The following is a 27,352-nucleotide window of genomic DNA, read 5'->3' as shown; positions in this document are numbered from 1 at the left end:
TTTGTTGAACGAACTAGATTGTTCCAAATACATTAACAGACTGCTTAAGTTAACGTTTTCTAGGTTTGCCAGTAATCTAAAGCTATACTGAAACAAAAGCATGTCCGGTTCCAAAGATTTTGTCTTTACTTTAAAAATTTAGGTATTTATTCCGAGCCAAAGAAGCGGAGAATTAATGTAGGGATACTTTTAAGACTTTTAAATTTGGGTTTTGTGTACCTGATTCTAGGAAGCAAATTTTAATTGTTCGCTTTTTCAGCTTTTTTTTCTTCATATGCTACCAAAGTCCTTTAAAAACGAGTTAACGACAACTTTATTTTCCAAATTCAGACTCTACTTCCAGTACAAATTATGCAATGTTTCAAGTAAAAAACGTCTTTAAAATAAAGTGTTGAAAAACATGTCCTATATTTGAACGATTTTTTTCTTTGTAGTGAAGATGCAAAAAAAGAACAAATTTAAAGACAATTTCATTAATTTTAAAGATTTTTTTCTGAATTATTAAAGTCAAGTTGACCTTTCCCAAAAAAAATGTTCTTTCATGTTATGATACCCATTTTTAATTCAAATTATAAGGACAATACGACTTCATAGAAAAGTTTATCGACTTTTGGACAAGGAAAACAATTTTATATTAGAGAAATGCGTCTTCTATGCTAAGCAAAATTTGCATACGTATTTTTAGGACATGAAATCATTTATTCTAATAATACCCCTCACATTCTTAGATTTACTAATTCGGTCTTTCTAGTTTACTCACCTGTTTGTTAATAATAAAAAACTACTCGAGTAGTTAGAATTTTATGCCTTGATGTCGTAATGCGAACATATCACAAATGTCGCAATTGAAGTTTTTGGTTCAGTGTGTTATGGCGTTCTTTTGTCGTTCCAGCAGGCCCAGAATTCTTCTATTTTCTAATTCTAAAAATTAGATAGTTGTTTTTTTTTATTTTTTAATAAAGACATCAAGACGAAATAAGAAATAAATAATCATCAAAATTACCATTTCATGGATACACCACCACCCAGGAACGTAAGGGTTGGTGTACATCATCTAGAGCGCGAAAATCCAGCGCTACAAAAAAAAAAAGAATTTCTAGATCAAGCAGCGTACCAGGCTGGTTTAAACAGGATTCCTGAGGATACTGTAGCTGAAGCGGTGAGAAGCTACAAGGTCAATCCAGTTATCGGAGACCGACTACCGCCCATAGCACCGCAGGAAAGAGAACTCCCACGGCAGATAGTTTTAGCCCAATTAAGATCTGGCTAGTGCTGCCGCCTCAATTCCTACACTGAAAAAAATATTGTCGTTGAAGTTGTACTCTGGTAGTTGATTTGAATGAAGAAATAAAAAAATTGTCTAATTTTTACAATTTGAAAAAGTTTTCCAATCCAACCGAGGGTCCAACCTGGGTCTGAAGGCACTTTAACACAAAGCCTTAACATACCGAAACGTCAACTCAAATGTAACAGGTTGGCTGATTTTTTGTTCGTTTTTATTATTCAACATATTTCCCTTCAAGATCGATACAACGATTATAACGACCTTCCAATTTTTTGATACCTTCGGTTTTGCCTCAAAATAGGCCTCAGTTTCGGCGATCACCTCTTCATTGCAGCCAAATTTTTTACCTGCGAGCATCCTTTTGAGGTCTGAGAACAAGAAAAAGTCGCTGTGGGCCTGATCTGGAGAATACGGTGAGTGGGGAAGCAATTCGAAGCCCAATTCATGAATTTTTGCCATCGTTCTCAATTACTTGTGGCACGGTGCGTTGTCTTGGTGGACCAACACTTTTTTCTTCTTCATATGGGACCGTTCAATCGCTCCAATAACGCCATATAATAGTCACTGTTGATGGTTTTTCCCTTCTCAAGATAATCGATAAAAATTATTCCATGCGCATCCCAAAAAACAGAGGCCATTACTTTGCCAGCGGACTTTTGAGTCTTTCCACGCTTCGGAGACGGTTCACCGGTCGCTGTCCACTCAGCCGACTGTTGATTGGACTCAGGAGTGTAGTGATGGAGCCATGTTTGATCCATTGTCACATATCGATGGAAAAACTCGGGTGTATTACGAGTTAACAGCTGCAAACACCGCTCAGAATCATCAACACGTTGTTGTTTTTGGTCAAATGTGAGCTCGCGCGGCACCCATTTTGCACAGAGCTTCCGCATATCCAAATATTGATGAATGATATGACCAACACGTTCCTTTAATATCTTCAAGGCCTCTGCTATCTTGATCAACTTCATTTTACGGTCATTCAAAATCATTTTGTGGATTTTTTTGATGTTTTCGTCGGTAACCACCTCGTTCGGGCGTCCACTGCGCTCACCGTCCTCCGTGCTCATTTCACCACGCTTGAATTTTGCATACCAATCAATTATTGTTGATTTCCCTGGGGCAGAATCTCATTATAAAGCCAAGTTTTTGCTTCCACCGTATTTTTTCTCTTCAGAAAATAGTATTTTATCAAAAAACGATTTTTTAATTACTTTTTTCACAATAACAAAAGTTGCTTCACAAAAGACGCCCTATCCCACAAACTAATTGACTTACAAACGTCAAATTTTGACACGAATCATTTGAAGGTTGGTACTATATAAAAATAACATGCATTTAATACTAGCGACGCCATCTATGTGTCAGACCGGGGACTTATCAGCCAACCTGTTATGTAGTATGTTGGCATTACGGCATCAAGGCATAATGTTATAACTACTTCTCCAGAAGTTCTTTATTATTATGAACAAATATACGGTTCTTAGGACCAAATTCTGCAAAATTGGCAGAACCATTTGTACATTTCTAAGTCTAAATCAACGATATTTTGAATTTTTGGTTGATAGCACAAAAGATTGCGGTCTGCCAAATTTGTGATCAGTTAATAAAAAAGGGAGCTATATGTAAATCTGAACCGATTTCAATGAAATTTTGTACACTTGAAAAGTATTTTGAGTTAAATCTCGCGACGATCGGTTAGAAAATAAGCGTTTGTTGAAATCGGGCAATACATATACATGGGAGCTATATGTAAAAAGTAAACAGCAATCAATAGAGCCAAGAAAACACCATGTACCGAATTTAATCAAAATCGATTAAAAATTGCAACCGGAATCCTACAACATGACGGACGGATATCAAGGGATTGATCGACTCAGGAGGTGATTCTGAGTCGATCGGATATATTTGCAATATCTCTGGCAGGACAGATCAAAGTTATTAAACCCTGACCACTATGTGGGCTAGGGCATAAAAATTAAAGAACGCAGGTTCAATTCTCATGTTATTACACTAGTTTACAAAAAAAAATCATGTAGATTTGGATTCAGCGTAACCTTAAAAATGATATTCCATTCTTAATCAACAGAACCGTAACAAAAATAAACTTATTACATGCAATAAACTTATTACCTATTAGAAAATGTTATTTTTGTATGGAAATCGCGATTTATAAAAAATTCCGTAGGTGTGTTTGAAACCGTATTTGGCATAGTGAATCTGCCTTTAACGTCAAATTTCATGTTTTTCAGCGTTACGGAGTAGTGAGTGTCAGAAAAATCCGTCCATGTTATGCGCATAAGCGTAGTAAGGCCTCTGGGGGGAGGGCTTAGCCCCCTCCAGAAAAAAATTAGCCCCCCTAGAATGTGAAAACCTATATATGATTTTCCATTATATATTGTTACTGTAGTATAGATAGGAGGGCTACAGCCTCCCTTACCGCGAGTGCACTGTGCTTAAAAAAGTAATATTTCATTAAGCTGCGCAAAATTTTAAAAAACAAATAATAATAATAAAATATAACTACAAACAAATATTTTTTGTAATAAAACTAAGTGGCGTTTAGCGTTAGTTTAACTATGCAATTTTTTTCCGTGTAATAATTCAATTCTTTAATGTACAGTGCACTCGTGGTAACGTGAACTAATTAATGGAATTATAAAGCAATTTAAATTAATAATAAAAATTCACGAAAAACTAGATTATTAAAAACTTCCGTAAGTGTATTTGAAATTGTATTTGGCATTGTGAATCTGACTTTAACGTCAAATTTCATGATTTTTAGCGTTAAGGTGAGTTCTATGTTCGGTTTTTTCATCAAAATACTAAATTAAAAAAAGTAAGGAAAGTTTAAAGTCGGGCGGGGCCGACTATATTATACCCTGCACCACTTTGTAGATCTAAATTTTCAATACCATCATATCACATCCGTCAAATGTGTTGGGGGCAATATATAAAGGTTTGTCCCAAATACATACATTTAAATATCACTCGATCTGGACATAGTTTGATAGACTTCTACAAAATCTATAGACTCAAAATTTAAGTCGGCTAAAGCCCTAAGGTGGAACACAATGTTAGTAAAAAACAAGTAAGGAAAGTCTAAAGTCGGGCGGGTCCGACTATATTATACCCTGCACCACCTTGTATGTCTATCCGTCAAATATGGGAAACATTTAAATCTGAAGCAATTTTAAGGAAACTTCGCAAAAGTTTATTTATGATTTATCGCTCGATATATATGTATTAGAAGTTTAGGAAAATTAGAGTCATTTTTACAACTTTTCGACTAAGCAGTGGCGATTTTACAAGGAAAATGTTTGTATTTTGACCCTTTTTGTCGAAATCGGAAAAACATATATATGGGAGCTATATCTATATCTGAACCGATTTCAATCAAATTTGGCACACATGACTATATTACTAATTGTACTCCTAGTGCAAAATTTCAACCAAATTGGGAACAAAATCTGGCTTCTGGGGCCATATAAGTCCATATCGGGCGAAAAAGATATATGGAAGCTATATCTAAATCTGAACCGATTTCAACCAAATTTGGCACGCATAGCTACAATGCTAATTCTACACCCTGTGCAAAATTTCAACTAAACCGGAGCAAAAAATTGGCCTCTGTGGTCATATGAGTGTAAATCGGGCGAAAGCTATATATGGGAGCTATATCTAAATCTGAACCGATTTCAACCAAATTTGGCGCATAGCTATAATGCTAATTCTACTCCCTGTGCAAAATTTCAACTAAATCGGAGCAAAGAATTGGCCTCTGTGGTCATATGAGTGTAAATCGGGCGAACGATATATATGGCAGCTATATCTAAATCTGAACCGATTTCAATAAAATTTGGCACACTTGACAACACTTCTAATTGTACTCCTAGTGCAAAATTTCAACCAAATTGGGGTAAAACTCTGGCTTCTGGGACCGTATTAGTCCATATCGGGCGAAAGATATATATGGGAGCTATATCTAAATCTGAACCGATTTCAATAAAATTTGGCACACTTTACTAAAGTACTAATTGTTCTTCTTGTGCAAAATTTTAAGCAAATTAGGGTAAAACTCTGGCTTCTGGGGCCATATAAGTCCATATCGGGCGAAATATATATATGGGAGCTATATCTAAATCTGAACCGATTTATTCCACAATAAATAGGGATCTATTCTGAGCCAAAACACATACATGTGCCAAATTTGAAGTCGATTGGACTAAAACTTCGACCTAGACTTTGATTACAAAGTCTCTCAGGAGCCCACCCTGAGCATTTTTGCCAAAGACACCATGTGTCTATCTCGTCTCCTCCTGGGTGTTGCAAACATATGCAACTTATAATACCCTGTTCCACAGTGTGGAGCAGGGTATAAATATTTTCTTAATTCCAAAAATCCTAAATCCTCAAAACAAGTCTTAGCCTATATTTGAAGCTTAAATGTCTTAAATCTAAAGATTCAACATTTCAGTTAATTTAAGGACGATTTCTTTAAATCAAAACTGTGTTTCTTTACATTAAGGAAAAATTTTCCTTAGTTTAAAGACATGCATTTTTAGCGAAGGGACGCAAATTTTCAAAATGTGTGTTCTAAATTTAATGAAAAAAATTTTTGAAGCAAAGATTATAAACTTTCTTTTAATAAAAATTTCATTATTTAAAAACAAAATGCCTTTAATATAATGAAATTGCGCATCCCAAAATTGAGGTTGCGTAATCTTTAATATCGCGTAAACATTTATTTCAGTGCGTGTTCACGTTACCGCGGGTTCACGGTATATCCATACCACACTTTTAATGTGCATTTTTTCGAAGCCCACGTTTAATATAAATTAAATAAGCAGGAATCACCCTGTAGTTTGTAAATTTAAACTTCTTGAATATATGTGTTAGTTTTTGCCTTTGAAACTATTCTATAAATAGAACACATGATTGTATGTATTGTATGCTTTTCTCCCATTTTAAGCAAAGGGCTTTCTTATTGTCTTACACGATCTTACTCGATGATTGTTGCTGAAAACTACACCCAGAAAAAAGTGAACCCACTATGAAAGAAAATTTAAATTAGAAAATTAACTAGAATATTTGAGCAATTGTACAAATTAGTTAATCATTTTTGCAAATTGAAGATAATTTATTAAAAATAAAACATTAAACCGTTGTCTTTTTTACGTAAACATAACTACCCAGCAAACAGGGCTTCCAAAATTTTACATGAGCTTGCCATAGGACGGAAGTACTCTATTGCGCTGCTGTAGAAATTGTACTCTGGTAGTTGATTTGAATGAAGAAATAAAAAATTTGTCTAATTTTTACAATATTAAAAAGTTTTTCGATCCCACCGAACGACAAACCCACGCGTCTGCCGTCACAAATACAATTGAGACGGTTGTGATATGTTCGCATTACGTCATCAAAGCATAATATTCTAACTATTTCTTGAATAGTTTTTAATTATTATGAACAAATAAGTGAGTAAAGTAGAAAGTCTGGCGGGTCGGTTGGCATTATCATACCCTAAACCATCCCGACCTAATTAGTAAATTTACGAATTTATTATTAGTATTATTAAAATAAATTTGGGATATGAACTTAACATTCGATGATATTTTAGAGGTTTGGTTGGTACTGCAGAAGGTTAGATCTATTAATATACATATATTAGCTCCGTTCGAGAACCCGATAATTTTTGATAATTATTACAAATTTTTACTGGAAGTCGTTCGTTTACACCAAAACGCCAGCAAAAGAGAGCCGGAGAGAGACTACATTTGACAGTTATGAGATAGAGAAATTGCAAGTTTTTGCTAGAGATTTTTGTCCCAGTAAAATCTTGCAAACTTAGCGTACGTTGCCAGCTGGTTATTGATCAAAAACAAAGTACCAATACAATGTACATGTTGGGCAACTAAGATTGGAAGTTAAATATACAGGATTCGTTTTTTGTTTTCAATGTTTTAGCAGCTGAAATTTTCAATGTGCAAATAGTTACTGGATACCGTTCGTGTACTTTTCAGCAATTTTAAGCAAAGAGTGTAAAATACACTCTAACTCTCTTGCTAGTTTTTAATGGATATTTTTTACTGGAAAAGTACGCGAACAGACCTATTATTATATTATGGAAAAATATACGGTTATTAGGGCCAAATTCTGCAAAACTGGCCAATAATTTTTGTTTGGGATCTATATTTAAGTCTAAACTAATTGCGATGACATTTTGCAGGTTTGGTTGATACCACAAAAGATTGCGGGAGCTATTTGTAAATCTGGACAGATTACAATGAAATTAAAAATTAAAATTGAATTAAACAACAGAACCAACAAAACACCCTGTACGGAATTTCATAAAAATCGGTTAAAAATTGGAAACGGAATTCTACAAACAACAAATACATGGACGAACGAACTCAAAGGTCAGATCGACTCAGGAGGATATTCTGAGTCGATCGGTATATATTTTCAATATCTCTGGTAGGACAGATCAAAGTTATTATGCCCTGACCACAATGAGCTTCAGGGTATAAAAATAAAGAACGCAGGTTCAATTCTTGGCGAAATTTGTATTAGATAGATTATCGAAAGATTGTTTTTGTATTTGTACCTACCAGAAATATTGATTTTCGACCCCATAAAATATATACCGATCTACTCGGAATCACCTCCTGAGTCGATCTAGCCCTTGCTATCCGTCCGTCTGTCCATGTATTTGTTTTTCGGAGGATTCCGGTCGAAATTAGTAACCAATTTTGATGATGATTTGGAAGAAATCGGATCATATGTATATGTATCGCTCGATTACGACAAACGGGATCACGTTGCGCTTTATTACTTACCGATCGTTGTCAAATTTGGCACAAATTAATATTTTCCATAACTTTGCAAGTCTGCAAAATTTCATCGGAATCGGTTCAGATTTAGATATAGCTCTCATAGATATGTATCGCCCGATTTTCCCAAATTTGGCCATAAAACCCTGATTTATAAACCGATCTTACTCAATCTTAGCATACTATAATATTTTATAACACTAGTAATATGTGCACAAAATCATCGAGATCGGTTCAGATTTAGCTATAGCTCCCATATATATGTAGCTCCCATATATATGTATTGCACAGCTCGATTTTCCCAAATGTGTCCATTATTCTCTTATTTTTTTTTTTACAAATGTTACTCCAATTTCAAATTTAGATGTATTGTCTGATCGAACTTAGACTTACACATAGCTCTTACATAAATATATTGCCCGATTTCACAAATTTGGCTACATTATCCACACTAATTGTGCCGATTTCCTATTTTGTTAATAATAAACTCAATATTAGTGACCTACTAACTCTGTACTTCAATGGTTAGCATACCCACATTGCATACAAAGGGTCGTGGGTTAAAACCCATTTCGACCAAACACCAAAAACGTTTTTCAGCTGTGGATATCCTCCCCTAAGCTTCTCTACACTAACAGAAAAAAATCGCGTTCACAAGAAATCAAAACGATTTCGTCCACGGGCGTTCACGATTTCATGAACAGCAATCGTTTTTCTTTGGCCATGTAAAGTATTAAAATAATCTTTAGACGTTGTTATGGAAGTTCCGCCGTTGGTGCAATGTGCTAAGGCGAATGTTAATGTGTATCGTGTAGGCAACGCAGGTTCGAGTCACGGTACCGGGGGTCTTTTTTTAATTTTGTTTACAAATTCGTAACCATTACGTTTTCAGATCATGAACGCTGGTTGTTGTTTTGACAACGTATGGTGTCATTTTTGCGTTGTCAGATTGACCCCATCTGTTCTCAGTTTGACAACACATGTGTGTGATTCACTTTCATGAACGGGTCGTTTCGAAATGACCACGCCGTCCATGATTTTTTTCTATGGGTATAGGTGGTTTCATTGCAATGTGGAACGTCATTCGGACTCGGCTTTCGTCACTGAGCTTAACATAGAATCTGGCAGCACTCAGTGATAAGAGGGAAGTTCTAATGAGCCTGATATATCGAGCTGTATCGACCTAACCTAACTCTGTACACCGAAAGAATTTTCTTCGTTAATTTTACGAAGAATTCTTCATTAACTATTCTTCCTGAATTCTTCATTAAAATAACGAAATTTTCATTCATTTTCGTAAATTTTACGAAGAACATTTTACGAATATACGAAACTTCTACGAAACATTCTACATTAACTTTTCTTCGTAAAAAGTTCGTACTTTTAACGAAACTTTCTTCACATTTCAATTTTGTGAAGAAGTTTTTACGAATATTTTACGAAACATTCTGCGTTAAAATTTCTTCATAAAAAGTACGAAACATTTTCTTTGAAATAACGAAAAAGTTTCATTGAAGTTGTAAAATTGCCGTTCGCGGCATTAAATTGTCTTTTATAATGTGCTTGAGTGTATTCCTTTATTCTATTTTTCTATGCAAGTCTATGCTACTTCTCATTTGGGTGATAGCGCGCTATGAATAAAAGTGAAGCAATAAAACTAAAAATTATTCAAAAACTTAAGATGTAAAGTAGTGATGTCATTTTTCACACTTGCAACTACAACCAAGTGCACTTTCGACTATAATTTTTTTTTTCTAAAAGTTCGAACATTTTTCAGAAAAAAGTACGAAAGTTTTTCATAAAAAGTACGAACCTATTTCATAAAAACTACGAAAATTTTTCATAAAAAGTACGAAACATTTTCATAAAAAGAACGAATTTGTTTCATAAAAAGTACGAAGATTTTTCATAAAAAGTACGAATTTTTTTCATACAAACTACGAAAATTTTGGAAGAACTTTTCTTCGTAAAAAGTACGAAATATTTCGTACTTTTAATGAAAAGTTTCTTTGGTTGTAAAACAATGACAAATTTCGTACTTTTAACGAAATTTTTCGTTCTTTTTACGAAGAAAATTCTTTCGGTGTAGGTGTAAAACCAAGTATAGTTCCTAATACTATACTTGGTTTAGATTGTGATGAAATTACAACAAACAAGTACTCCTTAATTTTCATAATGTACTCATGTTATTTTATTATTTTCGGTATTTATTTTTGTATAACTATGTTTTTTTCCATTTAAAGTCTACAAAAAATTGATAATGCACACAATTTTCAAAACTTTCCAAAAATAACATCGATTGAAGCAAAAAAATTAAACGGCGGTGATGAAATTTTTATTATTTTTTACATGTTTATTGATTTTTTATTATTTTGTGAGATTTAATTAAATCGAAAACTGACGATGTTAGTCGAAATATTGGAAAAATAAATTTTATAATTAATCAAAACCAAATTATTTTTTAAAGAACCTTAAGCCGAAATAAGAAGTAAATAAACAAAACTATATAATTTTATTCTGCTTTTACATATTCAGTTTTGATTTTAGCGGCTAAGCTCGAACTTAGAAACTCAGAAAATCTCGCATTTGGTTTTCTTATATGCGTTTTTTTTTCTTATAGACAATTATTGCATATAAGAAAAAAAGTTTCTTATATTCATATTAGGGCAGTCACACGGGATAAATCCCGGGATTTTTATTTTGAATCCAAATTGACAAATTGAGTTAATAATCATTTATGGTACACCTTGAGTAAGAATTTATTATACGAGAGGTATACTAAACAGCACAATTTCATCAAAAATCGAAGTAAACGATAAGGCCCTTCAAATAATGAGTTCATGTGAAATGGAATTCGTGCACATAAAATAAAATAAAATAAAATAAAATAAAATAAAAAGCAATTATAAGATGGCCATCGAAAATATGACAAGATTGCGTTTATTTAAATTTGGATGCCATGATATTTTTACCTAAATCGATGAATTAAAAAAGGATTATCACAAGTATACGAAAACACGGCTAATCTAATCTAATCCTTAAAATAGTTTGCTGAGTAGGATAGCGATATAGAATGCCTTTTTTTATTAATTTTGTCATAATATTGTTGTGTTTCTTTTTTTCACAATATTGAGTTGGACTAAGTGTTTCTTAAGTATGATAGCAATATAAAAAGCAATTTAATATACTCTTATCTTCTTTTGTTTTTGTTAATAAAATTTAATTAAACTAACTGGTTTAATGTACAACAATTGTTTGGCGCTGTAGATTGTTATTAATTAAAATATTTAAAGAATCCCGAAATTTTTTTCAATCCCGAATCCCGAGGATTTTAGAAATCAATCCCGAATGACGGCCCTAATTCATATACATTTATAAAAGAAATACAATTTTGACAAAACTTTCTATAGTAATAAAATTTTGACAAAATTTTCTATAGAAATAAAATATTGGCAAAATTTCCTATAGAAATAAAACTTGGAAGGTTAGGTTAGGTTAGGTTAAAGTGGCAGCCCGATTAAGATTCCGGCTCACTTAGACTATTCAGCCCATTGTGATACCACATTCACTAAAAGTACCTATAACATATGGGCACTTCTAGTTTTAACCGTTGAACCTACTCGATTATTTTCTTCTGTTGAACCAACCAGATTGTTCCAAAAACATTAGCAGACTGCTTAAGTTAACGTTTTCCAGGTCCGCCAGTAATCTGAAGCTATATGCCCCTAAAATTTGTTTACGCCTTACACAAAATGCAGGACACTCATACAAGAGGTGTTTTATTGATTCCTTTTCGTCCGCATCATGACAGCTCATACAATAGTCATTATACTTCGCACCAATAGTTTTTGCAAAATCGCCTATCAGGCAGCGACCCGTTATAGCAGATATCAGGAGTGATACCTGGCGTCTCGAGAACACTAGCATATCTAGTGTGCGGTTTAAGTTTAAATGGGGCCATATTTGCGTGGTGTCGTTACAACTCTTACAATTCTCCCATCGAGCATTTGCCATCATGACAGCCTTCTCACGCAGTAAGAGCTTGCAGGTAGCCAGAGGCATACCAACAGATTCTAGTTCCCCTGGAATATGTAAGGTAGTTCCTAGCCTTGCTAGCTCATCTGCTTCGCAGTTCCCCGGTATGTTCCTATGGTCAGGCACCCATATTAGGTGAATATTGTGCTGCTCAGCCATCTCATTGAGAGATTTGCGGCAGTCGATGGCCGTTTAAAACTTGGAAAAAAATTATAGAAATAAAATTTTGACAAAGTTTTATATAGAAATACAATTTTGACAAAACTTTCTATAGTATTGCAATTTTGACATTTTCTATAGAAATAAAAATTTGACAAAACTTTCTATAGTAGTAAAATTTTGACAAAATTTTGTATAGAAATAAAATATTGACAAAATTTCCTATAGAAATAAAACTTGGACAAAATTCCTCATAGAAATAAAACTTGGAAAAACAAATTGTAATAGAAATAAAATTTTGACAAAATTTTCTATAAAATAACATTTTGACAAAATTTTCTATAGAAATACAATTTTGACAAAATTTTCTGTAGAAATATAATTTTGACAAAGTTTTCTATAGAAATAAAATTTTGACAAAACTTTCTATAGTAATAAAAATTTTGACAAAATTTTCTATAGAAATAAAATTTTGACAACATTTTCTGTAGAAATAAAATTTTGACAAAGTTTTCTATAGAAATAAAATTTTGACAAAACTTTCTATAGTAATAAAATTTTGCCAACATTTTCTATAGAAATAAAATCTTGACAACATTTTCTGTAGAAATAAAATTTTGACAAAATTTTCTATAGAAATAAAATTTTGACAAAGTTTTCTATAGAAATAAAATTTTGACAAAGTTTTCTATAGAAATAAAATTTTGAAAAAAAAATTCTTATAGAAATAAAACTTCGACAAAATTTCTTATAGAAAGAAAACTTGCAAAAAAATTTATAGAAATAAAATTTTGACAAAATTTTCTATAAATAACATTTTGACAAAATTTTCTATAGAAATAAAATTTTGACAAAATTTTCTGTAGAAATAAAATTTTGACAAAAATTTCTATAGAAATAAAATTTTGACAAAACTTTCTATAGTAATAAAATTTTGACTACATTTTCTACAGAAATAAAATTTTGACAACACTTTCTATAGTAATAAAATTTTGATAAAATATTCCATACACCGAAAGAATTTTCTTCGTAAAAAGAACGAAAAATTTCGTTAAAAGTACGAAATTTGTCATTGTTTTACAACCAAAGAAACTTTTCATTAAAAGTACGAAATATTTCGTACTTTTTACGAAGAAAAGTTCTTCCAAAATTTTCGTAGTTTGTATGAAAAAAATTCGTACTTTTTATGAAAAATCTTCGTACTTTTTATGAAACAAATTCGTTCTTTTTATGAAAATGTTTCGTACTTTTTATGAAAAATTTTCGTAGTTTTTATGAAATAGGTTCGTACTTTTTATGAAAAACTTTCGTACTTTTTTCTGAAAAATGTTCGAACTTTTAGAAAAAAAAATTATAGTCGAAAGTGCACTTGGTTGTAGTTGCAAGTGTGAAAAATGACATCACTACTTTACATCTTAAGTTTTTGAATAATTTTTAGTTTTATTGCTTCACTTTTATTCATAGCGCGCTATCACCCAAATGAGAAGTAGCATATACTTGCATAGAAAAATAGAATAAAGGAATACACTCAAGCACATTATAAAAGACAATTTAATGCCGCGAACGGCAATTTTACAACTTCAATGAAACTTTTTCGTTATTTCAAAGAAAATGTTTCGTACTTTTTATGAAGAAATTTTAACGCAGAATGTTTCGTAAAATATTCGTAAAAACTTCTTCACAAAATTCATGAAATGTGAAGAAAGTTTCGTTAAAAGTACGAACTTTTTACGAAGAAAAGTTAATGTAGAATGTTTCGTAGAAGTTTCGTATATTCGTTAAATGTTCTTCGTAAAATTTACGAAAATGAATGAAAATTTCGTTATTTTAATGAAGAATTCAGGAAGAATAGTTAATGAAGAATTCTTCGTAAAATTAACGAAGAGAATTCTTTCGGTGTAGAAATACAATATTGACAAAATTTCCTATAGAAATAAAACTTGGACAAAATTTCCTATAGAAATAAAACTTGGAAAAAAATGTATAGAAACAAAATTTTGACAAAATTTTCTATATAAATAACATTTTGACAAAATTTTCTATAGAAATAAAATTTTGACAAAGTTTTCTATGGAAATAAAATTTTGACAACTTTCTATAGTATAAAATTTTTAAAAAAATTTCAATAGTAAAAAATTTTGACATCATTTTCTATAGAAATAAAGTTTTGGTAGATTATTTTTAGCGATATGGACCAATTTTTGTGTGATTGGCCATCGGCTATATATAACTAAACACCGATAAGGACCAATTTTTGCATAGCTGTTAGCGGCCATATACTAACACAATGTACCAAATTTCAAACGAATTGTGCTCCTACAAGAGTTTCCGGATGTCAAATCTGGGGATCGATCTATATGGCGGCTATATGTAATTGTGGACCGGATGTATTTTGATCCTTCAAGATGTTCTGGAGGTCAAATCTGAGGATCGGTTAAAAGGGGGCTATATATAATATGGACCGATATAGACCAATTTTTGCATGGTTTTTAACACCACGTACCAAATTCCAAACTAATCGGTTGATTTTTGCTCCTCCTAGGCTCCGGAGGTCAAATCTGGAGATTCGTTTATATGGGGGCTATACGTAAAAGTGGTCCGATATGGCCATTTTCAATACCATCCGACCTACATCAATAACAACTAGTTGTGAAAAGTTTCAAGACGATAGCTTGTTTCGTTCGGAAGTTAGCGTGATTTCAACAGACGGACGGGCATTCTTTGATCGACTCAGAATTTCACCACAACCCAGAATATATATAATTTATGGGGTCTTAGAGCAATATTTCGATGTGTTACCAACAATGACAAAGTTAATACACCCTATGGTGGATGGTATAAAAATAAAATAAATTTCGTTTTTGTAAATTCTTCACAGTAATCATGTTGTGCACACTATTTTACATGTTTTAATTTTTACAATAAATTTAAAATACAAAATAATCATTTATTTATCTAAAATTGTTTTCTCCACCATGACTTGAACCCGAGTATTCTGCTTTACACGTATTAACGTTCGCCTTAGCACACTGCACCAACGACTGAGTTAACGCAATGACGTCTAACGATTGAAATAATCGTACTGCTATGATACATCCAGTATAGAATTTTACCGCCATCAGAAAATACAATTAATTTATTATGAAGCACCCTGTATTCAATATTTTAATGAAACAATGCCACATGTACGCAACAGTAGTTTAGTATTACCAGTGCAGTGAACTCAGGCAAAGTACATAATTGTCAATGTGGTAACACTGTCATGCAAATTCAAATGGAGATGTGGAATTTTTGTCTGTTTTATTTCGTAATTTTCTTAATAGTCCTTGTGTAAAATGCAAAAATGTTAACATACAAGTGAAGAGCTTGTTCAAATGTACCTGAAAACAACAATTGGTATTAAAAACTCAAAATGACCCAAAATGCAAAATGTCGCCAAAGTATGCGGTACATATACGAAAATTATGGAACCTGGTGCCAAAGTATGCAAATGTCGCCGAAGTATACATAAAATGTAAAAAATGGCGTCAAAGTATGCGCACCACATACATATATATATATATATATATATATATATGTATGCCTTCCGCATATTTCAGGGACGGTGATATTTTCGGTACATTTACAAAAAAAATTCGTTTTTGGGTTTTTTTGAAACCTCCACTTTTCCACAACATTTTTAGCTATTTAATATCAAACAATTCATTCACCTTGTATTATATTTTTTAAATTTAAATTTATTATTATTTTGCCAGGGTTGCCATAAATGTAGATGAAAATTTGTTCCGTTACGGCGTCAAGGTTTTAATTTCTGATCGCCTTCGGACTCCAGTATGGTATGAAACCCAGATGAGTAGTTTAATATTGAAGAAGAAGAAAATAAATATACTATTGAATAGAACTACAGGCAAATTTTAGTAATGTTTACAAATTTTACGACAAAAATCTGGGTATTCTGGTTTTATTTGCCCAAATCGGAAGACCATATATATTGGGACTTTGTCCACGTCTGAGCTGCTTTGGATCGAATTCGGCTCACTTAAATAGAATGTTAAATTTAGTCTCCATGTAAAATATCTATTCAATTGGTTTAAAATGTCGGGGGTAAAATGTGGGTATCCTAGCCATATTTACCCCGTCGAGAAAATATATATATGGGGTCTATATTTATATCTGAACAGATTTTTACCAAATATGGCACACATTACTAAAATTTTAATTGCACTCCCTGTGCACTCCCATTCCCTGCGATTAAAAGTTTTCGGAGTGGTCACAAGAATCTAAATCGGGCGAAAGATATATATGAGAGCTATATCTGAACCGATTTCAAACAACATCTACGTTCATTTCATCTACTCCCTGTCCAAAATTTTAAATAAGTCGGAGTAACTCTTTGGCCTTTATGTAAAATCTACATCTGAACCGATTACAACCAACATTGGTATGTATAGTTGGATTGTCAGTTCTACTCCCTGTGCAAAATTTCAAGTAAATCGGAGTAAAACTTGGGCCTCTGTTGTCATATGAGTGTAAATCGGTCTGATATACATATATGGATGCTATACCTACATCTGAACCGATTTCAATCAACTTTGGAATGTATAGCTAGATTGCCACTTCTACTCCCTGTGCAAAATATCATGTAAATCGAAGTAAAACTATGGCTTCTATGGCCATATGAGTCTAAATCAGGCGAAAGACATATATGGGAGCTATATCTGAATCTGAACCAAATTCAAACAACATCTACTTTCATTTCATCTACTCCCTGTCCAAAATTTAAAATAAGTCGGAGTAACACTTTGGCCTGTATGTAAAATCTACATCTGAACCGATTTCAACCAACATTGGTATGTATAGCTAGACTGTCAGTTCTACTCCCTGTGCAAAATTTCAAGTAAATCGGAGTAAAACTTAGGCCTCTGTGGTCATATGAGTCTATGGGAGCTATATCTAAATCTGAACCGACTTCAAGCAGCTTTGGCACGTATAGCTTGAACGACACTTTTGATCCCTTTGCAAAATTTCAAGTAAATCGGTGTAAAACTGTGGCCTCTGTGCTCATATGAGTGTAAATCGGTCTAATGATATATATGGGAGCTATGTCTTCAATCACAGAAATGATAGTATCAATCACCACAGTCAATTAAAAAATTAATTGATCCAATTAAAAAATTGATTGTTTTATTTATTGATTATTTATTCTTGTGATTGATTTTTGTTTTAATTAAGAAATTTGTTGAATCAATTAAATTTTTAATTGAATATTTTTGAAAATTCAATTAGAATTATAATTGGAAATATTTTGGTGAAAATTTTTTCTATGTAAATGTTATTATTAGTTGATGGGGAATTATGTAGAGCAACAATTCAAGAAGTTTATATTTATTTAAAAGTAATTGCACGAAAAAAATAGGCAGTCATATTATTTCGCACAAATATGTTTAGGACTCTCTTCTCGATGATACTTGCTGATATTCGCTTTTCGGAGAAACGAGCTAAGATTCCTTTTTAAATATATCACTTCCAGTTCAAATTTTCCAAACTCTTCGACGCAATGTACTTCTATGTACAATGATTTGGGGGTCTTAAAACACCAGTCAAATCAATACCCCGACCATCCCCAAATGACCGCATATACGAAGCGAACGATTAATATTTCTTGAAAAATGAGACCTCTGGTCCAAGTTCCCAACGCATTGCATCAATTCGCTGTAAACGTTGATATAAATAAGTGAGAAGACCACGCCTGTTTCGTTGCACAGCAGAATTGCGAAAATTCAAAAGTGGACATTAAGTTCGATCACCCGAAGTTGAATAATTGGCCCTATAAAGATAATTCATTCATATTTGGAACAACGAATTTCCGCCTAAGCACAATTTCCGTCGAATATAGCCTTGATTTCCTCCACAACTTGTCATTCGTCATCCTACGAATTAAATTAAAAAAATTTTATTGAAGACTTTATAGTACAATCACTAATCAAAGAAAATTAAATGAATTAGAAGATAGATGTTACCCAAATCAAAGGCAGATATTGATTACAATCTCCTTTCCAATTCTTTAAATAATTCAAATGCCTTGTTTGATTTGCTTTTTTCATGCTGTATTGCTTGAAATATTTGCATTCGTTTGTTTGGCGTTAGAATTTATTTTTCCGAGCCAAAATAAGATCTTTGAACAGCTGATGATTGCACTCCCTTGCATAGCACCTAAACAAAATCGTTTACAATAAAGCGTAACATCGTAACATTCAATGACGATAATAGGTCTGTTTTCCATAACATTACCTGGCCTTTTTTAAACAATTTTGAGATAGGGTCTGAATATTCCACCGAAACTAACAAATTTTAATATAATTTTGTGTAACGAATCGTGGTCATCTCCAGAAAAAGGACGGTACTATGTTTGGTTTACGAGTTGAAAATCACAATTTTCGTCGTTATGCTGTTACTATGTTCGTTTCTGTGAAAAACGAATATCAGCATTTATCACAGTGAATGGGGTCCCAAACACAGAGTTATTAATATATTTCAGCGAAATAATATGCCACCCTATATTTCGGTGCGAAAATATCAGCGTTAAATAATAATCTGTTCGAAAAAACCTGGAGTGTAACGGGTTTCCGTACGAAAACGTGATCGTAGTACTAGGCTTTACTTTAAAATAATACTCTGTTATACTCCATACCGCAAGCTAAGGCTTTCTTATCCATTAAGGCCGGTATGCACCTCTAGCGAAAAATTTCATTCCCATAAGAAATGCATTGCTATTTATGCTAACGAAATTTTCGGTAGCGTTCAATTTCATAAGCTGGTACGCACCTCTAATGAAAATAACAGGGTTTTCAAAAGCATATTTTGGCAGCAAACATTTAATTTATTACAATTACTGTGTGCGTAAAAGTTTTAAATGGTCTGTAAATAATAAGCAATTTATTTGAGGAATATTTGGAACATATATTAACAATTTTTAAAAGCGATTAGCTTGTTTAAAATTTGTGTACACATCCCTGTTCTTTTGTTGTAGACTTAAATAAGTTTTTGCTACCGAAAATTTCGCTAGAGGTGCATACCGGCCTTTAGTAAAAGAAAACAAACCTATTATTTTGGCATTTTAACGAACTTCTGCAAAAGACAATGTAGTATTAAAAATTAGTTTTGTCAAATGTTTCAATCGTCTTGCAGTTTGCGTCGACAAATAACAATAACAAAGTTATACCAAAATTATGATTGAACGTCAAAATAGAATTTAGATCGTTAAATATTTTAACATGTTTTGAAAAAATGCATTTTTAAAATTTAAAAACATATTGGGTAAAAATAGTGTATTTTAAACAGAAAATGTTCAGTGACAATTTTGTCAAAAAACTTAGTTTTCGAAATATCGATCGTTGAAAAGTTTAATATTTTAAAATGTTTTGGACAAATGGCTGCATTTATACTAAATTAAAAAACAGAGCATATTAGTATAAATAGTGTATTTTAAATAGAAGATGTAAAACAATTTTTTTGCCAAAAAAGTTTAGTTTTCGAAAAATCGATAGCTGAACATTTACATATTGTAAAATTGTTTACTCAAATGGCTGCATTTTTTACAAATTTTAACAAAACAATGTATATTGGATCTAAAAAGTGTCTTTTAAAAACAATATGTTAAGTACCAATTTATTCAAAAAAGCTATTTTTCCAAAAAATGTCCAAATATTTAAATTTTCAACGATCGATCTCCCCAAAAATTAAGCATTTTTGTCGAAATTGTTACTCACGTTTTCTCCTTAAAATACACTATGTTATTTATACCCAATATGCATTTTTTTGTTAAATTTTTTAAAAACTCCAGCCATTTTTCCAAAAAATTTTAAAATATTTAAATTTTCAACGAACGATATATCGAAAACTAAACTTTTTAACCAAATTGTTACTAACCGTTTTCTCTTTAAAATACCCTATTTATACCCACTATGAATTTTTGTTAAATTAGAAACAAACAAAAATGCAGCCATTTCTCAAAAAATATCTCGAAAACTAAGCTTTTCTGACAACATTTTTACTTGAAATTTTCTCTTTACAATACGCTATTTATAGCAATATGCAATTTTTGATTAAATATTGTAAAATATTTAAATTTTCAACGATGCATATCTCGAAAACTAAGCATTTTTGAGCAAAATGTTACTTAACATTTTCTCTTTAAAATACACTATTTATATCCAATATGCAACTTTTTTGTTAAATTTTGTAAAAAATGCAGCCATTCTTCCAAAAATTCTAAAATATTTAAATTTTCAACAATCGGTATCGCGAAAACTAAGCTTTTTGACCAAATTTTTACTTAACATTTTCTCTTTAAAATACGCTACTTATACACAATATGCTCTTTTTGGTTACGTTTTGTTAAAAAATGCAGCCATTTTTTCAAAAAATTGAAATTTTCAACGATAGATATCTCAAAAACTAAACTATTTTGAGAAAAATCTTACTTATTTTAATTTTCTCTTTAATATACACTATTTATATCCAACATGCAACTTTTTTGATAAATTTACTAATAAATGCAGCCATTTTTCCAAAAATTCTAAAATATGTAAACTTTCAACGATCGATATTTCGAAAATTAAGCTTTTTTGAGAAAAATGTTACACAACATGTTCTCTTAAAAATACGCCAATATGCACTTTTTGGTTAAATTTTGTAAAAAAAATGCAGCCATTTTTTTCAAAAAATTTTGACATTTTTAAATTTTCAACGATCGATATCTCGAAAACTAAGCTTTTTTAGAAAAATGTTATTTAAAAATGTTACATAACATTTTCTCTTAATAATACACCAAAATGCACTTTTTGGTTAAATTTTGTAAAAAAATGCAGTCAATTTTTTTAAAATATTTAAATTTTCAATGATCGATATCTCGAAAACTAAGCTTTTTTGACAACAATTTTACTTCACATTTTCTCTTTAAAATACACTATTTTTATCCAATACGTTCCTTTTTTGTTAAATTTTCTAAACAATGCAGCCAATTTTCCAAAGTTCTAAATTATTTAAATTTTTAATGATCAATATCTCAAAAACTCAGCTTTTTTGACAAAATTTTTACTTAACATTTTCTCTTTAAAATACGCTATTTATACACAATATGCACTTTTTGGTTAAATTTGGTAAAAAAAATGCCGCCATTTTTCAAAAAATTTCTAAATTTTAAACGATCAATATCTCAAAAACTAAGCTTTTTTGACAAAAGTTTTACTTAACATTTTCTCCTTAAAGGCCGGTATGCACCTCTAGCGAAAAATTTCATTCCCATAAGAAATGCATTGCTATTTATGCTAACGAAATTTTCGGTAGCGTTCAATTTCGTAAGCTGGTACGCACCTCTAATGAAAATAACAGGGTTGTCAAAAGCATATTTTGGCAGCAAACATTTAATTTATTACAATCATTGTGTGCGTAAAAGTTTTAAAAGGTCTGTAAATAATAAACAATTTATTTGAGGAATATTTGGAACATATATTAACAATTTTTAAAAGCGATTAGCTGGTTTAAAGTTTGTGTACACAGCCCTGTTTTTTTGTTGTAGACTTAAATAAATTTTTGCTACCGAAAATTTCGCTAGAGGTGCATACCGGCCTTAAAACACGCTACTTATACCCAATATGCACTTTTTGGTTACATTTTAGTAAAAAAGTGCAGAAAATTTTTCAAAAAATTTTAAAATATTTAAATTTTCAACGATCGATATCTCGAAAACTAATAATTTTTGACAAAATTTTTCTTAACATTTTCTCTACGCTATATATACCCAATATGTGGAGCCATTTTTTCAAAAAATTTAAAATATTTAAATTTTCAACGTTATCTCGTTGAAAAAAAATTTTTTTAACAAAATTTTTACTTAACATTTTCTCTTTAAAATACGTTATTTATACTCAATATGCACTTTTTGGTGAAATTAAAAAAAAATGCACCCATTTTTCCAAAATATTCTTAAATATTTAAATTTTCAATGACCGATATCTCGAAAACTAAGCTTTTTTGACAAAATTTTTACTTAACATTTTCTCTTTCAAATACGCCATTTATACCCAATATGAACTTTTTGGTTAAATTAAAAAAAAAAAAAAAAAACAATGCGGCAATTTTTTCAAAAAAATTTAAAATATTTAAATTTACAACGATCGATATCTCGAAAACTAAGCTTTTTGGACAACAATTTTACATAACATTTTCTCTTTCAAATGCACTATTTATTCTCAATATGCACTTTTTGGTTAATTTTTTTTTTAAAAAATGCAGCAATTATAAAATATTTAAATTTTCAACGATTGATATCTTGAAAACTAAGCTTTTTTGACAACAATTTTACTTCACATTTTCTCTTTAAATTACACCATTTACATCCAATATGCGAATTTTGTGTTAAATTTTGTAAAAAATACAGCCGTTTTTCCAAAAAATTCTAAATATTAAAATTTTCAACGACCAATATCTCGAAAACTAAGCTTTTTTGAAAAAAATTTTACTAACCAATTTCTCTTTCAAATACGCTATTTATACCCAATATGCACTTTTAGGTCAAATTTAAAAAAAAATGCGGCCATTTTTTAAAATAAATTTAAAATATTTAGATTTTCAACGACTGATATCTCGCAAACTAAGATTTTTTGACAAAATTTTTACATAACATTTTCTTTTTAAAATACGCTAGTTATACCCATGATGCAACTTTTTTGTTAAATTTTGTAAAAAATGCTGCCATTTTTCAACAAAAAGTTAAAATATTTAAATTTGCAGAGATCGATATCTCGAAAACTATGTTCTGTTAAGAAAAATGCTACTTAACATTTTCTCTTTAAAATGCGCTATTTATACACAAAATGCACTCTGTTGTTAAATTTAAAAAAAATGCTGCAAATTTTCAAAGACAGTTTAAAATATTTAAATTTTTAAAGATCGATATCGCGAAAACTAAACTTTTTTAAGCAAAGTGTACTTAACATTTTCTCTTTAAAATACGCTATTCATACCCAAAATGCACTTTTTGTTAAATTTTATATAAAAAAAATGCAGTCGTTTTTCCAAAAAATTTTGAAATGTGTAAATTTTCCACGATCAATATCTCGAAAACTTTTTTGACAAAATTTTTACGTAACATTTTCTCTTTAAAATACGCTATTTATAACCAATATGCAGCTTTTTTGTTCAATTTTGTAAAAAATGCTGCCAATCAAAAAAAAATTAAAATATTTCAATGATCAATATCTCGAAAACTAAGCTCTTTTGACAAAATTTTTACGAAACATTTTCTCTTTCAAATACGCTATTTATACCCAAAATGCACTCTTTTGTTAAATTTTCTAAAAAAATGCTGCCAATTTTCCAAGACAATTTAAAATATTTAAATTTTTAACGAACGATATCTCGAAAACTAAGCTTTCTTGGAAAGTTTTTGCTTTACATTTTCTTTTCAAAATACGCTATTTATACCCATCATGCAACTTTTTTGTTAAATTTTGTGAATAACAACAAAAATTTAATAAAATTAAAATTTGAACCGATCGATATCTCGAAAACTGAGAGTTTTTGGGGAAATGTTTGCTAAACATGTTCTCTTTAAAGTACACTATTTATACCTACTATGTTCTTTTTTTTTAATTTTGTAAAAAATGCAGCAATTTTCAAAAAAAAAAGTTTAAAATATTTATGCCCCGTTCCTGTATATCGAAGGAAAACCCAGTCGAAAGAAAGGCAGTTACTCGAATTCGAATGAATTTGGGTTTCTCTATTCTTGAAAGTTCCATTCGTTTGTATGAGAATACATTGAGTATCAAAAATTAGTATTTTCAAATTTTTGGCCTGAGAATTCATTCAAATGTTAACAATGTTTTTACTTTTTTCTTGACACATATTGTATATGTTCGCTTGTACTCGATAACAAAATAACATATGAAGTGACTTGCCTTTCGACATAGAGGAATCAAAATGAATTTTCTTTCGTTTGGATTACCAAAGGAAGCTTTCGTTCGATATACAGGAACAGGGCATTAAATTTTCAACGATATTGATCTCACAATAGGAAACATTTTCGGTTTCGAACAGGCCCATTATCAGATTTCAAAGATAGGAATATATGGCAACACTATTATATTGTTTACATTGTTTCTTTGCGTTTCTACTCAATTGATTTTGTCTTATATTTTTTTGTCGTCGTTTTGTTTTTTCTAATTGAACTGCAACATCATCAATATGAAAGATGTTGAATTGGCGTATAAAATGGAATTTGCTATATCGGGTCGTTCAAGTTTTAAAGGTTGTAATCATAATATTGCCCAAGGATCCTTGCGTATTACGGCTGTGGTTCAATGCGGTTTCCATGACAAAATTGTGTTTCCTTAAGAAACAGTGTCTATACTCGGTACGTGACATACAGAATTTGGAAAACATTCGTTATGGAGACCAAGGTCGAATGCACATCCGTTGTGAAAGCAGAAATATTGGAAGTTTGCAAGTTTAGCATTAAATATGCCAAATCTGAAAGAGCCTGTCGTGGCTGTGACTTGAAAATTTTTAATGGCCAAATTCGAGTTCGTAAACACGACTTATGATAAAGAAATTGGTATGGAGTATGGTGTTTAAGCTTTATGACATCCTATGGAATGCTTTGCTCAATTACGTACCGAATTAGGATGGCTTGATACAGGAAACAATATGACCGGTTTCAAACAGAAGGCGACATGAAACTCATAGATATGCTTTTGTCTTCTATGTAGGCTGAATGTACCAGTCGCAAAAAACTAATGCCCTGTTTCTGTATGTCGAACGAAAACCCAGTCGACTGAAAAGAAGTCACTCGCATTCGAATCAATTTGGGTTTCTGTATTTTTGAAAGTTCGATTCGTTTGTATGAGAATACATTCATTATCAAAAATGAGTATTTTCAATTTTTTGGCCTGAGAACTCATTCAAATTTTAAAATGTTTTTACTTTTTTCTTGACACTTATTGCATATGTTTGTTTGCTACTCGACAACAAAATATGAAGTGACTTGCCTTTCGACATAGAGAAACCCAAATCAATTTTCTTTCGTTTGAAATACTCTCGTTCGACATACAGAAACAGGGTATAAGCTAAAGCTTGAAGTAACCCACGGCGATAATTTAAAATGTACTACAGTCAAGTATGTTACAAAACTTCCAGCAGAAAAATAACTGTTTTGGACGTGGTCGAACAATGTCGTTCCTTCTACACAATGAATTTATAGTTTATGATCTTACAAAAATAAAGATTTTGATATAGTACAAGTGTAGATTTATATTTACTTGTATTACGCATGTATCACACGATAAATCATACACTGAAACAAATATCGGTTGTTATTTGCAATAAACTTTTAACGGCAGTTTTGTTAATATCATTTACAACAATTCACTTCAATTTCAAAAAACTAATCCCCATAATTGATGCCCTGTTCCTGTATATCGAACGAAACCCCATTCGAAAGAAAGGCAGTCACTCGAAGTCGAATGAATTTGGGTTTCTCTATTTTTGAAAGTTCGATTCGTTTGTATGAGAATACATTCATTATCAAAAATGAGTATTTTCAAATTTTTGGCCTGCGAATTAGTTCATATGTTAACAATGTTTTTACTTTTTTCTTGACACATATTGTATATGTTCGTTTAATACTCGACAACAAAATATGAAGTGACTTGTCTTTCGAAATAGAGGAACCAAAATCAATTTTTTGTTTGTTTGGAATACGAAAGAAAGCTTTCGTTCGATATACAGGAACAGGGCATGAGTATTTTTAATAGAGACGCAGTTCATGGTATTACTTAAAATTTAAAAACTTTACTAAAAAAATTGTAGTCAACAAAAATTACAACGATGAAGTTGATTTTTCGTTCAAATTATGAAAGTTTTACTAATAGTTATTACAAAACTAAGTCCTCCTACACTGTTCAAATTTATAACACTATTATTTTGTCTATAGTTTGCGCTCATATGACCATAGATACTTACTCCGATTTACGTGAAATTTTGAAAAGGGAGTATACTTCTAGCTATACATGACAAAATTGGTTAAAATCGGGTCAGATTTAGATATAGTTCCAAAATATCACTCTACCTATATACATTTATGTGACCACAGAGGCAAACGTTTTACTCCAATTTACTTGAAAATTTGCAAAGTGAGTAAAATTTACATTCTAGCTATACATGAGAAAGTTGGTTGAAATCGGTTCAGATTTAGGTATAGCTCCCATATATATATATATGATTCGATCGACTTGCACTCATATGACCACAGAGTCCAAAGTTTTACTCCGATTTACATGAAACTTTGCGAGTAGAATTGGGATTGTTGCTACACTCAAAAAAAAGTTTACTTGGATCCAAAGATTTTGACCTTCCCTTAAGGATTTTTGATTCCGAGTCAAAGATTCGGCTTCTTTAATATAAAAACAATTTTAGCGACCTATCTGGCGTTAAATTTAGGATCAATAGAATTAAAGTTAGGATACAGATCTCATTTATGGAATTTTCATCCTTTTTTCGCGGTGTATTAATAGAACAATTCACGTACAAACAAATTCAAAACATAAAATGTTTCCTTAATTTCAAATAAAACTTTAAACCAAGGATGCAAAATCCTCAAAAAATAAGTATTAGCCTATATTTGAAGCGTTTTTATCTTAAATCTTAAGATTCAATATTTCAGTTAATTTAAGGACGATTTCTTTAAATCAAAAATGTGTTTCTTTACTTTAAGGAAATTTTGCCTTGGTTCAAAGACATACGACTTTATCGGAGGGACGCAAATTTCCAAAATTTGTGTCCTAAATTTGCGCATCCTAAAACTTAGGTTGCGTAATCTTTAATATCACGTAAATATTTTTTTTTCAGTGTATGCAGGTCCAATTTTGAGGAAATCGGTTTAGATTCAAATATAGCTCATTCGACCGATTTAAAACCATATGACAATGGAGGTCAAATTTTTACTCCGATTTATGTGAAATTTTGCACAGAGTGTAGAAGT

The 27,352-nt window shown here is 31.2% G+C and overlaps 1 protein-coding gene and 1 long non-coding RNA gene across 3 annotated transcripts in view; both read right to left on the bottom strand.

The window, feature by feature from the left end:
* The window catches only part of Nepl16 (Neprilysin-like 16), a 369,741-nt gene that overhangs the window by 7,564 nt on the left and 334,825 nt on the right, over positions 1-27,352 (bottom strand). The window lies entirely within an intron of this gene.
* On the bottom strand, positions 17,616-18,489 carry LOC142221375 (uncharacterized). The gene is made up of 2 exons (XR_012718011.1): positions 18,333-18,489; positions 17,616-18,242 (listed from the first exon to the last, which is right to left on the bottom strand). It is a non-coding gene; the product is annotated as an uncharacterized LOC142221375 (long non-coding RNA).

This window comes from Haematobia irritans, chromosome 1 (assembly GCF_050003625.1).
Source record: "Haematobia irritans isolate KBUSLIRL chromosome 1, ASM5000362v1, whole genome shotgun sequence".
In the NCBI taxonomy this organism is placed as follows: domain Eukaryota; kingdom Metazoa; phylum Arthropoda; class Insecta; order Diptera; family Muscidae; genus Haematobia; species Haematobia irritans.
The sequence above is the reverse complement of the archived record's forward strand: the minus strand, read 5'-3'. Positions and strand labels throughout refer to the sequence as shown.